The sequence below is a fragment of the Macaca nemestrina genome, chromosome 10 (genome assembly GCF_043159975.1).
Source record: "Macaca nemestrina isolate mMacNem1 chromosome 10, mMacNem.hap1, whole genome shotgun sequence".
Taxonomy (NCBI): domain Eukaryota; kingdom Metazoa; phylum Chordata; class Mammalia; order Primates; family Cercopithecidae; genus Macaca; species Macaca nemestrina.
Window position 1 is genome coordinate 26,049,687 of NC_092134.1, and position 15,602 is coordinate 26,065,288.

General features: G+C 41.3%; 1 long non-coding RNA gene across 3 annotated transcripts in view; it reads right to left on the minus strand.

The window, feature by feature from the left end:
* Positions 1-15,602, minus strand: part of LOC105497674 (uncharacterized) — a 58,771-nt gene that overhangs the window by 17,501 nt on the left and 25,668 nt on the right. For 2 of the 3 annotated variants that reach the window (XR_011608505.1, XR_011608507.1), the window contains exon 3: positions 8,336-8,470. This is a non-coding gene — a long non-coding RNA (uncharacterized lncRNA). The remainder of the gene's footprint in view (positions 1-8,335; positions 8,471-15,602) is intronic. The other variant, XR_011608506.1, reaches the window with a different exon arrangement.

A 15,602-nucleotide genomic window follows, 5' to 3' on the forward strand; every position in this document is an offset into this window, starting at 1 on the left:
TTTTCCTTCAGATGTTCAGATGTGTCTGGAGTTTATTCCTTCCAGTGGGTTCGTGGTCTCACTGACTTCAGGAATGAAGCGCAGACCTTCATGGTGAGTGTTACAGCTCATAAAGGTAGTGTGGACACAAAGAGTGAGCAGCAGCAAGATTTATTGTGAAGAGCGAAAGAACAAAGCTTCCACAGAGTGGAAAGGGACCCAAGCGGGTTGCCACTGCTGGCTCGGGTGGCCAGCTTTTATTCCCTTATTTGGCACCACCCACGTCCTGCTGATTGGTCCATTTTATAGAGCGCTGATTGGTCCATTTTACAGAATGCTGATTGGTCCATTTTTACAGAGTGCTGATTGGTGCATTTACAAGCCTTTAGCTAGACACAGAGCACTGATTGGTGCATTTTTACAGAGTGCTGATTGGTGTGTTTACAAACCTTAAACTAGACAGAAAAGTTCTCCAAGTCCCCACTCGGCCCAGGAAGTCCAGCTGGCTTCACCTCTCAATCCTCCCTCTAAACAGGACACCCCAACTGCTGTTGGGAATTGGGCGATGACCACTCTAGCTACTTCCTGCTGGATAGGGGTGAGGAAGGGGCCCTGAAGTTGTAATGTCCTCCAGAGAGGAATTCTTTAGGATAGTGAAAGGGCCAGTGGGTCAATCCAGGGATCTTTGATAGAAGTTATTAGCTAAGCTCATTGGGGGCTCCATTTGTAAGACCATCTGTAGCTTGATGACCTCAATTCTAGAGGAAACAATTTGACGAGGAGGTTAAAAATACAGGGCCTGAAGGTGAGTAACAGCAAGATGGCTGCCCCAGGACCTAGAAAGGGGAGAAGCCATGTTGCCCAACTCCAGAGGTTGGTATAAGAGTTTGAAAGGCGTTGTCTGATTTTGGAAGGCTTTTCCTGTAAATGCTGGGAGGCATCTCATACTGTCTGGTTAGTGTAAAAACAACACTCTTTCCCTAAGAAGGTGCAGAGTCGTCCTTTCTCAGCAGCGAGGTCTAGGCCTCAGCAGTTTTGGAGAGTCACTGCTGCCAAAGAGTCTATTTGGGATTGTAGAGTAAGAATAGATTTCGTTATTTCTTGTAAACTGTCTAAGAAATCCTTTGAGAGCATGAGGTAGTATGATAATGAAGTAGATAAACTGGCTATTCCAGTTCTTATAGCAGTAGCCATTCCTAACCCTATAAGTAGAGGTATTAGTTGTATGGCTCTGCACTGATGGACTTGAGCTTTGAGCAGTACTGATAGGGTCTGATTTCCTGGGACAATGTTAATGTTGGGACTTAGAAAGACTAAGGTGCAAGTGCCTGTTCAGTTAGTGGGGAGACTAATTGACATAGGTCAATGTTCCACAAAAGAAGAATATACCTTGGCTGGGTAGAGAGAACTGGTTGTGTGTGTTAAAAAAAGGTGTGTGAATTTGTTGTTTTGATTTTCTCACACTCCTAGAGTACTTGCCAAGGTAGCTCTGGTGAGTGACTGGAAGTGGGTGTTGGGAGCAAACTGAGTGGCTCCCTGTGTTCTATTCTCCCACTGGAGAAAAAATCGTTTTGTATCTACTAGGAACCATTCAAGAGAGTGATTGAAAAAGGGGATGAGAAGGCATTCACTAGTGGTCGGGGCACTGCTGCAGGGAGTCCAGGGGTGAATGGTCATGTAGGGAGTATGTTTGCCATTACAAAACCTGACTGTTTGTTAAGCAGGAAGGAGGTGATGATTTTTGGGGGCCCTGAGAAGTGGATAAGCCATCTGAATGAAGCTGTTTGGGTGACTCGGAAGTTACTATGATCAGTTGGTGCTTGAAGCTGTAGGGTGTAATTACACTGGTGGGGTAGTAGGTGCCCCAGAGGCAGGCCTGATAACAGGTTGCATTGGATGCATAAAGGGGCTTGGAAAGTTAAGATGGTATTCATAGTTACAGGGCCGTACATGGGCTTTTCATTGCTTGTGTAATAGGTGAAGTTGGAAATGTAAGAATGTAAAAGTTGGATTGTACCTCCTGTTAGGGTATTCTTGGTCCTATCAGGGATGGGGAAGTCAGCTAATGATTGCATATTTAGAAGTCAGAAAGGGTCTTTTGCTTCATAACAAGGGTCATAGGTTAAGTTGGTAAAGAACCAATTTTTTGCTGGAATGGGAGTGGCAACATAAGCAGAGGTTGACAGAGATACAAAGTCAACAGTCATTTGCCAGGGAAGGATTGGACTGCTTTCACAGAGAGTTGGTTAAGTTGAGAGTCTTGTAGAGGTAATAGGGAGCTAGTGGAAGGGGAGGGGTGATTGTATAAGGTATCCAAGGAAGTAGGAGGGATAGATAGGCAAAGAGTAAATAGGAAGGTAAAGAGGGCACTCTGGAAGACAAGATCATTTTATCCAGTCTGACTTAAAGGTAGGAGTAAATTTCTATCAGAAGGAAGGAAGATAGAAAGAAGGCTGATGTGATTAGGATTTTCATCCCGGCAGGAGCTACAGTATATAGTCCTATCACAAAGAGTATGGTTAGTATGCTGCTTAATAATATGATGAAATAGTAAAAGGATTCCATCAAAGGGGCAAGGAGAGGTGTTAAAGATTATGTAGGTTTTCACTTATCTTTTTTAAGGAGGAAGGAGTTTTTCCTCAGGATCGTGGTAGAAGCCTTTTTAGTCTGGGATGTTTCCTTCCAAAATAGGAGATGCAAGTCCTCCAATGGTTCGCAGGTGTATCGAGGCTGGTCTGGTTGATCTTGGGACTCCTGAGCTGACGGTCCCACAGGTTCCTCAGGGGGGGGTCCAAAATTTAACTCAGGTGTGGTGAATCCAAGATTCCACTCTTGCCACCTTAATATCTGTAGCAAAGTCTCCCAATTACAACTGAGGAGGTGGGAGAAATATCTGGTTACAGGCTGTCCCAGGATTCCTCGGAACGGACCTTGAGGACAGCTGTCTGGGACAGGAGATTAACACTGAGAAAGCCATGCCAGTGTCCAGGAGGAAGTCAATTTCCTGGCCCTGAATGGTTAAATGCACCCAGGGATCAGTGAGGGTGATGACATGAGCTGGCACTTGCCCCAGGCACACTCAGTCCTGTTGTTGGATCATCTGGTTGGGGGCTTCTGGCCCAGAGAACCTTTGCCATCAGGGGCAGTGTGCCTTCCAGGGAGTGCCTTGGCATAGTGGACATGGATGAGGGGGCGGCTTGTTTCTTAATGGACAATCTTTTTTAAAGTGTCCTTGTAAACCACACTGATAACAAGCCCTACCAGGTGATTGGCCTACTCCATTTTCTGTCCTCTCTGAACCACCAAGGTGTGTTTGTCTGAGGGCCATGACTAAGGCTGCAGCCTTTCTCTGATCTCGCTTTTCCTTTTGGGCCTGTTCCTCTTGGTCCCTGTTATAGAACACCGAGGTTGCCAGGTTTAATAATGCCTCCAGATTTTGTTCAGGGCCCAGGGCTCACCTTCGGAGCTTTCTTCTGATTGGGTAATAAATGTATCTTTTTATTATTATTATACTTTAAGTTCTAGGGTACATGTGCACAACATGAAGGTTTGTTACATATGCATACATGTGCCATGTTGGTGTGCTGCACCCATTAACTCGTCATTTACGTTAAGTATATCTCCTAATGCTATCCCTCCCCCCTGCCCCCACCCCACAACAGGCTCTGGTGTGTAATGTTCACCATCCCATGTTCGAGTGTTTTCATTGTTCAATTCCCACCTATGAGTGAGAACATGCGGTGTTTGGTTTTCTGTTCTTGTGATAGTTTGCTCAGAATGATGGTTTCCAGCTTCATCCATGCCCCTGCAAAGGACATGAACTCATTCTTTTTTATGGCTGCATAGTATTCCATGGTGTATATGTGCCACATTTTCTTAATCCAGTCTATCGCTGATGGACATTTGGGTTGGTTCTAAGTCTTTAGTATTGTGAGTAGTGCAGCAATAAACATATGTGTGCATGTGCCTTTATAGCAGCATGATTTATAATCCTTTGGGTATATACCCAGTAATGGGAAGGCTGGGTCAAATGGTATTTCTAGTTCTGGATCCTTGAGGAATCACCACACTGTCTTCCACCATGGTTGAACTAGTTTCCAGTCCCACCAACAGTGTAAAAGTGTTCCTATTTCTCCACATCCTCTCCAGCACCTGTTGTTTCCTGACTTTTTAATGATTGCCATTCTAACTGGTGTGAGATGGTATCTCATTGTGGTTTTGATTTGCATTTCTCTGATGGCCAGTGATGATGAGCATTTTTTCATGTGTCCGTTGGCTGCATAAGTGTCTTCTTTTGAGATGTGTCTGTTCATATCCTTCACCCACTTTTTGATGGGGTTGTTTGATTTTTTCTTGTAAATTTGTTTAAGTTCTTTGTAAATTCTGGATATTAGCCCTTTGTCAGATGGGTAGATTGTAAAAATTTTCTCCCATTTTGTAGGTTGCCTGTTCACTCTGATGGTAGTTTCTTTTGCTGTGCAGAATTTCTTTAGTTTAATTAGATCCCATTTGTCAATTTTGGCTTTTGTTGCCATTGCGTTTGGTGTTTTAGACATGAAGTCCTTGCCCGTGCCTATGTCCTGAATGGTGTTGCCTAGTTTTTATTCTAGAGTTTTTATAGTTTTAGGTCTAACGTTTAAGTCTTGAATTAATTTTTGTATAAGGTGTAAGGAAGGTATCCAGTTTCAGTTTTCTACATATGGCTAGCCGGTTTTCCCAGCACCATTTATTAAATAGGGGATCCTTTCCCCATTTCTTGTTTTTGTCAGGTTTGTCAAAGATCAGATAGTTGTAGATGTGTGGTATTATTTTTGAGGGCTCTGTTCTGTCCCATTGGTCTATATCTCTGTTTTGGTACCAGTACCATGTTGTTTTGGTTACTGTAGCCTTGTAGTATAGTTTGAAGTAGGTAGCATGATGCCTCCAGCTTTATTCTTTTGGCTTAGGATTATCTTGGCAATGTGGGCTCTTTTTTTGGTTCCATATGAACTTTAAAGTAGTTTTTTCCAATTCTGTGAAGAAAGTCATTGGTAGCTTGATGGGAATGGCATTGAATCTATAAATTACCTTGGGCAGTATGGTCATTTTCATGATATTGATTCAATAAACTTATCTTTTAGAATCAATTGACCCTCGAGTGAGTCAGGTGACAGGGCAGTATATTTTCTTCAGGCCTCCTATAGCCGATCGAGGAAGACAGATGGATCTTCCTTTCTCTAAGTTATGGTGGACATCATTGAATAATTCATGGGCTTTTTCCTAATTCTCCTTAGTCATTCTAGAACACAGGTCAACAGATGTTTATGACTCCAGTCCCTATGATCTGAGTCGAGGTCCCAGTGGGGATCCATACTGGGGATGGCTTGCTGACCGGTAGGGAATTTATCCCTTTCTTTGGCTGTCATTCTATCATACTTGACTAAGATACCAGGTATCCCCAAATTCTCGGGCTACAGCTAAAGCCACATTCTTTTCATTAAAGACCAGGGTTTGATCTAACAATAGCATGACATCTCTACAAGTGAGATAGAAGGTTTGCCCTAGACCCTGTAGGACATCTCTATGTACCTATCAGGATCATCTGAAAACTTCCCCAGGTCTGCCTTGATCTGCTTTATATCAAAGAGGGAGAAGGGAACATGTACCTGGGTTGGGCCAAATTACCCTCCCCCTACAGCTTGAAGGGGACATAACTGATAGCCCAGGGGGTTTTGTGATCCTTTGGAGATTTCTTTGCTTATTTCCTTCTGGGCTGGGGAGATTAGAGGAGGCTTATCATTAATAGGAAGGGGAGCTATAGGGAGGGTAGGATAAGCTGAGAGGTCCTCCTGTGGGGTGTAAATTGCAAGCTTTGCATAGTTGTGGATTCTCCTTCGATGAAAAGAAGGCTTGGACATAAAGTATTTCACTCCATTTGCCTTCCATCTTACAGAAAAGATCAAGCTGCGGGATAGTATTGTAATTTATACTTCCCTCAGGCCATTTTTCCCCATCAGAGAGAGAATATTGGGGCCAGGACATAGTGCAGAAAAAATGAGCCACCTCTTTTTCAGGGTTTGCAGGTCAAATTGGGCCCAATGGCTTAGGATGCGTTTCAAGGGTGAGCCTATTGATGCCTAAGTGTTTCCCATCTGAAAGAAAAAAACCATCCATGGTTTTGGTTTGTTTGGTTTCTCCCCCTGCCCAAGAACCTGCAATGGTTCCTGGATCCTGATAATCAGAATAGTCATGCTCACCAATGCAGCAGCAGAAATACCTCTTACCTAGGAACCCGCAATGGTCCCTGGACCCTGCTGATCAGAATAGTTGTGCTCACCAACACAGCAGCAGAAACACCTCTTACCCAAGAACCCACCACGGTCCCTGGACCCTGCTGATCGGAATAGTTTCACTCACCAACACAGCAGCAGAAACACTAGTTTTCCTTCTAGACCACAAGGAGGACTAAGGAAGGTCAGATTTAGTGGCCCCTACTGACGCATTCTCAAAAACCTGTTAGAGTCCTAAGCATTCTCCTGTTAGTATTGGGACCTTACCCTTGTCTAATAAAGATGTTATGCACCAAAAATGAAGTGAAGGGCCATACACTGAGGGAGGAAAGGGACCTCCAGAGTTGGAAGAATGGTGCCTTTTGTCCTCACTTATCTGAATAGGAAAGATACCATTTCTGAAGCTCCCCATATCCTAGCTTCAGAAATAGCTTTTGTTAGGCCTGCTACTCTGAGGAGGGATCCTAAAATTCCAGATAGTCCCCTGCCCCAATGGGGCTTTGGGCAAAAATTATGTTTTTCTGATTAGCGAGTCCAGGTGCCTAAAGAAGGTAACAGAGTCCTGAGGTTTACACTAGAAATCATTCTTATAGGAGAAACTAGAAAAGCACGAGAGACAGGGAGTGGTTTTTAGAAGCGGAACCAGCCTCGGAGAAGAGAGGCAAGAGGAAGTTTGTCTGACAGGCATTAGGACCCAGGAGGCAAGTGTCAGGATAGATAGGATAGATGGGCGAGTCTCGCTTAGGTGACATGATTTTGAGAGTTCCACTCATGGCTGCAGGGTCAACCGACTTGCTGTCAAGACCCCGGAGCTGAGTGGCTTTCCTCTCTGTTGACCCTCGGCTCAGCCCAGAAGTACAAGAAAAGTGGAAGCTGGTTCCAGGCAAACCAATGCTCCCAACTCCGAAGAGTCAGGGATTGTTAGCCCTTTCCCAGAAAGCCTGACACCCGTGTCTTTAGTCCAGCGGCTGTGCTAGTCACTTTTAACTGGCCGACAGGTGCCCAGTATTCAGCCCCCGAATTCTGAGGAAAAATAGGACAGAATAGCAAGCAAAAGGGGTCCAGTGGTGCTCACTGCTGGGCATTAGTCGATAGTGCCTTCATGTTTGCCAAAATGTGTCCGGAATTGGTTCCTTCTGGTGGGTTCTTGGTCTTGCTGACTTCAAGAATGAAGCCGTGGACCCTCATGGTGAGTGTTACAGTTCTTAAGGATGGTGTGTCCAGAGTTTGTTCCTTCAGATGTTCAGATGTTTCTGGAGTTTCTTCCTTCCGGTGGGTTTGTGGTCTCGCTGACTTCAGGAATGAAGCTGCAGACCCTCGTGGTGAGTGTTACAGCTCATAAAGGTAGTGCAGACACAAAGAGTGAGCAGCAGCAAGATTTATTGTGAAGAGCGAAAGAACAAAGTTTCCACAGTGTGGAAAGGGACTCGAGTGGGTTGCTGCTGCTGGCTCAGGTGCCCAGTTTTTATTCCCTTATTTGGCCCCGCCCACATCCTACTGATTAGTCCCTTTTACAGAATGCCGACTGGTCCATTTTTACAGAGAGCTGATTGTACATTTACAAAACTTTCGCTAGACACAGAGTGCTGATTGGTGCCTTTACAAACCTTTAGCTAGACAGAAAAGTTCTCCAAGTCCCTGTTCCACCCAGGAAGCCCAGCTGGCTTCACCTCTCATCCCCACTTCAGAGAACCAATTGTTAAACATTGACCAGCATATTACTGTCTTAATCTCTATTGATAACTAATTTGTCCCTGAAACAAGACAAGTATTTTAGTACAGCCCTACCCAATATGGGATCCATGGGCCTATGGTGACTTACAAGCATTTACTATAAGTCTGCAATAAGTACAGAAATTCAGAGTAGTTTACAGCAATTTGAAATTACAGTGATACCCAAATGCGTGGTTTTATATTTCACAAAAGCATCAGTCCAGGATGGGTTGGAAATTTGAAACTCATCCATCACCACTGGTTGTTTGAGAAGTACTGCTTTAGCACACTGTCATGTTTCTTTGTTCACTTCCCACCTCCTAAGACAGATGGTAACATTGCCTTTTCAGATATTATAATAAAAGTCCTGTTACCTGGTTGTGGATGGATTCCTCATCAGCTTCTTACCTCGTGGGCTTTAAAAATTGATTCTGATATCTTCGCTCAGGTTCCACTGTTCTGACTTCTCCTTGGCAGCCTCCTCTTCCAATTGAAGTAGCATCAAAAGGCTTAGAAGAAGTGCAAGAGTTTAAAAACAAAGACTCACATAGATTATAAAATATCTCTTCCTCTTTTTATCTTTCCCATGTTTAAAACCAAGAAGGCTATCCACAGAGTTATATCAGGGGTTATCTTTGGGTGGTAAGAAAATGAGTAGAATTTGTGTTCTTCTGCATATATGAATTTTGTATGTTTTCTACAATCAATTATGTATTATGTTATCAAGAGAAAAACAAGTCCATGCCTTCATATCCTGGGTTTTATGGACTTGCAATGGATTTTCCTTCTTAGATCCTGGTTCCCTTCAGAGGAAATGCTGAATTTTATATATAATTCCTGGAAAGTCTCAGGAAACTGTCATAAAACTGTTGTCTTGACATTCTCAGATATTTAAAACCATATTAGAACTTATCCACAAACACTGCGCTGTTACATAGAGTTGTGGTTTGTCTCCTCTCCACCAATTTTCCTTTAAATCCTGCAGTTCCTACATTTATTGAGAAAGTATTTTAATCTTGAAGATTGGTTTGCTGGAACATCATCACTGGTATTCCCTACAGGAGGATATGATACATGTATTCAACTCTGAGTTCTCCATATGTAAAGTAGAGCTCTTTCTGGACTTATCCTAAGTATCTCAAACATGAGAACTATTTTGGCTTGTGGTCAAAATCTAAGTATTGCAAGACAGTAATTCATGCCTTGCATTTCTATAGAAAAATTTTATATCCAGGGGAAGTTTAACACATATAACATCATCTCATCCTATTCTTAAGTAAGATCCTTAAAGTAATTGTAATTAGAGAAATTGAAATTAAATCCACAATGTAATACTTTTTTTTAACCTATAAAGTACAATATATTCATTTAATGCTATTATCCAATCCTGGAAAATGTATAGGGAAACTGAAGCTCTCATATACTACTGATAGGAGCATAAATTGGCATAATGTTTCTGGAAAGCAATTTATCTCTCTGTATCAAAACTATCAAAAATGCATGTACCAGGCCAGGTGCAGTGGCTCACACCTGTAATCCCAGCATGTTGTGATGCTGAGGTGGGCAGATCATTTGAGGTCAGGAGTTTGAGACCAGCCTGACCAACATGGTGAAACCTCACCTCTACTTTAAAAAAAAAAAAAAAAAAAAAGATACAAAAAAATTGGCCAGGCATGGTGGTGCATGTCTGTAGTCCCAGCTTCTTGGGAGGCTGAGGCAGAAGAATAGCTTGAACCTGGGAGGCGGAGGTTGCAGTGAGCTGAGATTGTGCCACTGCACTCCAGCCTGGGTGATCAAGTGAGACTCTGTCTCAAAAAATATAAAAATAAAATAAAAATGCATGCACAGACAGAGCATCTGAGTAGAGCACAAAGATGAGGAAGGCAAATCTCTCCCCCTTCCCCCAACCACCAGCAATAACAAAACTGGACAAAGTTATTCAAAAATAAGTATTTCAGGGCTCTAGAAGTTAACCAAAGGCAAACAGAAAATTTAAAAATATATATTCATGAAAAGCTGCTGAACTTTGGGTAAAAACATAAGGAGTCTACTATATTATTGTCTGGAACTACTCCCATCCTGCCAGCTAACTTCTGACCCTGTAGTGCTGTCAGTGTGGGGCAACCTGTGCATATCAGTAGCTTTGATGCTAGAAAGGATTTGATTTGGGATAGAAGGAGGAATGTCTGTGCCCAGGAGTATTGTCAGTAAAAGTAGCGAACAAATAGGGAACAGTACTGATAGTTTGAAGTTGCATTGCTAGTTGGGCTGAGTGACAGAATGGGGAACTATCCAGAAATTTGACAAGAAGATCCTGGAAATGATAGAATTATAGAAACTTGACATAGAAGCTCTCCACACATCCCTAGCTAACTGGAACACTGCATGCATTGATCTGTAGATCCAAGAAGTTCAATAATGCCTAAGTAGGATAAGTGCAAATAGACTCTCACCTAGACACATAACAATCAAACTATTAAAAGTCAAAAACAAAGACAAAATCAAAAACAGCAAGAGGAAAAATGACTTACCACCTACAGGGAAACAGCAGTATGATTAGTAACTGACTTCTCATCAGAAACAACAGAGGGCAGAAGGCAGTGGAACAACATGTTGGAAGTGCTGAAAGAATTCTGTCAACAAAGAATTCTAGCTGGGCTCAGTGGCTCATGCCTATAGTCCTAGCTACTAGGAAGGCTGATGCAGGAGGACTGCTTGAGCCCATGAGTTTGAGATTGTAGCAAGCTATCATCATGCCACTGCACTCCAACCTGGGCAACAGAGCAAGACTCTATCTTAAAAAAAATTATATATCCAACAGAACTATTCTTCAAAAACAAAGGCAAAATAATGTTATATGCATTTGAACAAAAATTGAGGCAGTGTTGCTAAGAGACTTGCCTTATAGTAAATACCAAAACAAGTTCTTCAGGCTGAAATAAAATGACATCAGATGATAACCAGGATGGACAGAAAGAGGCAAATGGTAAATATGTGTCCAAATATAAAAGACTGTATAAATGTTTTGTCTCTTCTCATCCTTTAGTGTCTTTTAAAAGATATAATATTGTCTAAAGACACAATTACTACACTGTATTACTTGGTTTCCAATACATATGGATGTAATACATATGACAATAATAGCACAAAGTGGAGTGAATAAAATGGAAACATATTGGAGCAAAGTTGCCATATTTTACTCAAATGAAGTCAGGAATAGCCTCAAGTAAAATGTGAAAAGCAAATGGAGATACATATTGTAATTCCTAAAGCAACCACCAGGAAAATAACTCAAAATATATAGACTTTACAAAATATAATCCCATTAGGTAAATACAAATCAAAACCACAATGAAATACTCCCTCATACCCCATAGGGGGGTTATAATTTATAGAAAACAGAAAATAGGCAGGGTGCAGTGGCTCACACCTGTAATCCCAGCACTTTGGGAGGCTGAAACAGGCAGATCACCTGAGGTCAAGAGTTTGAGACCAGCCTGACTAACATAGTGAAACCTCATCTCTACTAAAAACACAAAATTAGGCCAGGCATGATGGCACGTGTCTGTAATCCCAGCTACTTAGGAGGCTGAGGCAGGAGAATTGCTTGAACCCAGGAGACAGAGGTTGCAGTGAGCCGAGATCACACCATTGCACTCTAGACAGAGCAACAGGAGTGAACCTCTGTCTCAAAAAAAAAAAAAAAAAAGCAGAAAATAATAAGTTTTGGCAAAGATGTCAAGTTTTTGGAATCTTCATGAATTGCTGGTGAGAATGTAAAATGGTACACACACTATGGAAAGCAATTTGGTGGTTTCTCAAACATGGAATTACAATATAACATGGCAATTCCACTCTTCTGCCTACACTGAAAAGAAATCAAAACAGAGACTCAAAGATGTACTTGGGCATGAATGCTCGTAGCAGCACTATTCACAATAGCCAAAAGATGGAAACAACCCAAATGTCCATTAACAGATGAAAGAATAAGCAAAATGTGATATAGACATACAATGGTACATTATAAAAAGGAAGAACCGATACATACTACAATATGTAGGAACCTCTAAAACATCATACTAAGTTAAAGAAGTCACACACAAAAGGTTGCATGTTGTATGATTCCAGGTATATGAAACATACAGAATAGGTAAACCCATAGAGACAGAAAGCAGATGGATGCAAGGAGCTGGGGGTTGGATGTAGGAAATGAAGGGTGTCTGCTTAATTGGTATGGGGTTTTCGTTTGGAGTGTTAGGTTTTGGAAGTAGATGGGGTGGTGGCTACACAACCATGTGAATGTACTAAATGCCATTGAATTGTATATTTTAAGACAATTACTTTTATGTTATGTGAATTTCATCTTAATTTTAAAAACCTTGATCGTATACACTGAAAATCCTAAAGAATCTACCAAATTTAAAAAACCCTACTAAAACTAATAAAACTATATAATTTTAGCAGGGTGCAGGAAATAAAATCAATATGCAGAAATCAATTGAAAAACAAGAAGTCAATTACATTTCTATATACTAACAACAAACAATTTGTACATGAAATTAAGAAAACAACTCCATTCTCAGTAGCATCAAAAAGAAAAAGCTACCTGGGATTATGAAAAGATAAGCTATAGGATGAAATAAAATATTTTCAAATCATATATAATAAAGGATATGTATTTAGAATATATAAAGAACACTTACCACTAACTCTGAAAAACAAAAAATCCAACTTAAAAATTGGTGAAATAGGCCAGGCGCGGTGGCACACCCCTGTAATCCCAGTACCTTGGGAGGCCAAGGCAGGAGGATCATGAGGTCAAGAGATGAAGACCATCCTGGCCAACATGGTGAAACCCTATCTCTACTAAAAATACCAAAATTAGCTGGGCATGGTGGTGCACACCTGTAATCCCAGCTACTCAGGAGACTGGGGCAGGAGAATTACTTGAACCCAGGAGGCGGAGGTTGCAGTGAGCCAAGATCGCATCACTGCACTCCAGCTGGGTGACAGAGCAAGACTCCGTCTCAAAAAAAAAAAAAAAAAAAAAAAAAAAAATTGGTGAAATATTTGAATAGACATTTTACTAAAGAAGGTATACAAATAGCTAATATGCATATGTATCAGTGCTCGACATCATTAATCATTATGAAAATCCAAATTAAAACTATAGTGAAATACCACTACACATCTACTAGAATGACTGTAATCCAAAATATTGATAATATCAAGTCTTTGCAAGGATGTAGAGAAACTGGCACCTGAACACATTGTACCCGGAATGTGGAATGGCACAGCCACTTTGGGAAGTAGTATGCATATTTTTATGCAGTTGAAAATAAATTTACCATACAGCCCAGTAATTCCATTATTAAGTATTTACCCAAGAGAAGTGAAACACATGTCCATGTCCATACAAAGACTTTTATGTGAATACTCACAGTAGCATTATTTAAAATAGCCAAAGGTAGAAACAACCCAAATGTCATCAACTCATGAATGAAGAAACAAAATGTGGTCTATCCATTCACTGAAATACTCTGGGCAGTATAAAGAAACAAATTGCTAATATGTGCTGCTAGATGAATAACCTCAAAAATGTTATTTAAGAGAAAGCAGTTGGACACAAAAGAGTACCTTTTGTATAATTCCACTTATATAAAATTTCCAGAAAAGACAGTCTGTAGAGCGGATCAGCGGTTGCCTGGAGTTAGGCACATTAGCATGAAGAAACTTTTAGGACTGATGAAAACATTCTCAAACTGAATTGTGGTGATGGTTGCACAACTCTATAAATGTACTAAGAATTATCGAATTGTGCCCTTTTGGTAAATTCAATAAACTGTTAAAAAGGTTTGTACTTTTTTGAACCAGTAATTCCACTTCTATTTATTTTAACACTCATAACCATTGATATGATCAGTTTTAGCTCTAAGGATGTTTACCACAGCCTCATTTATAAATAGAAAACAATTTGAAATAAATGATTCAACATTGCATAATGATTAAACTGTGGTATAGCTTTACATAGGAATATTTTTACATGGGAATATTTACCAAATTATAATATTATATACAATATTATATATTCTAAAATGATATAAAATATATTAATTAACAATGAAAGATGTTCAAGACATTGTGTTAAGCTAAAAAAGTAAAGCTATAAAATAGTACACAGGGCCAGGTGTGGTGGCTAACGCCTGTAATCCCAGAACTTTAGGAAGCTGAGGCGGGTGGATCACAAGGTCAGGAGATCGAGATCATCCTGGCTAATACGGTGAAACCCTGTCTCTACCAAAAATACAAAAAAAATTGGTCAGGCTTGGTGGCGCACGCCTGTAATCCCAGTTACTCAGGAGACTGAGGCAGGAGAATCGCTTGAACCCGGGAGGCGGAGGTTGCAGTGAGCCAAAACTGCGCCATCGCACTCCAGCCTGGGCAACAAAGCAAGACTCCATCTCAAAAAATAAAATAAAATAATACACAGAGTGATCTCATTTTAGAAATACACATACACAAGTACATGCATAGAAATAAGTCTGGAAGGGTATACAACAAAATTATATCTGGGTGATGGGATTGTGAGTGATATTTCTAGTTCTTTTGTATCTTTGTTTGCCTGCATCTTATGCTTTTATACAATATGAATATTTATGAAGTAAGAAAAAAATAACATGGGAGGCCAAGGCAGGAGGATTGCTTGAGCTCAGAAGTTCGAGGCCAGCCTGGGCAATATAGTGAGACCTCGTATTTACAAAATGCTTAAAATTAAAAAGAAAAAAAAAGTTAAAAGAAAAGTCTGTGAGGTAGGCATGGCTGATCAGTATGACAAGTAAATGGAGTAATTTGCCCACCTGATTTATCACCTCTGATTTATCACCTCAGCAAGTGAATCTCTGCATAAAAATCCCTTCCCCTTTCCTTTATGCCATATTCGTTAATCCTTACACTTCATACTTGTCACAGTAATTTGTGCATATTTATACTATGTGTTATATATAGTGTATAGCATGATGTATATTTTTTACATATACATATATATATTCCTCATTTAGCTTTCACAACAAATCTGAAGTAGCTATTATTATCCTTATTGTATAAATTGGAAGAAAACCTGAGTCACAGGTTAAGGAATTCGCAAAATTACTTTATTATCCCCATTTTAGAGATTGGAAAACAGAAGGGCGGAGCAAGATGGCCGAATAGGAACAGCTCCAGTCTCCAACTCCCAGCGCGAGTGACACTGAAGACCGGTGATTTCTGCATTTTCAACTGAGGTACTGGGTTCATCTCACTGGGGAGTGCCGGACGATCGGTGCTGGTCAGCTGCTGCCGCCCGACCAGCGAGAGCTGAAGCAGGGCGAGGCATTGCCTCACCTGGGAAGCGCAAGGGGGAAGGGAGTCCCTTTTCCTAGCCAGGGGAACTGAGACACACAACACCTGGAAAATCGGGTAACTCCCACCCCAATACTGCGCTTTAAGCAAACAGGCACACCAGGAGATCATATCCCACACCTGGCCGGGAGGGTCCCACACCCACGGAGCCTCCCTCATTGCTAGCACAGCAGTCTGTGATCTACCAGCAAGGCAGCGGTGAGGCTGGGGGAGGGGCGCCCACCATTGCTGAGGCTTAAGTAG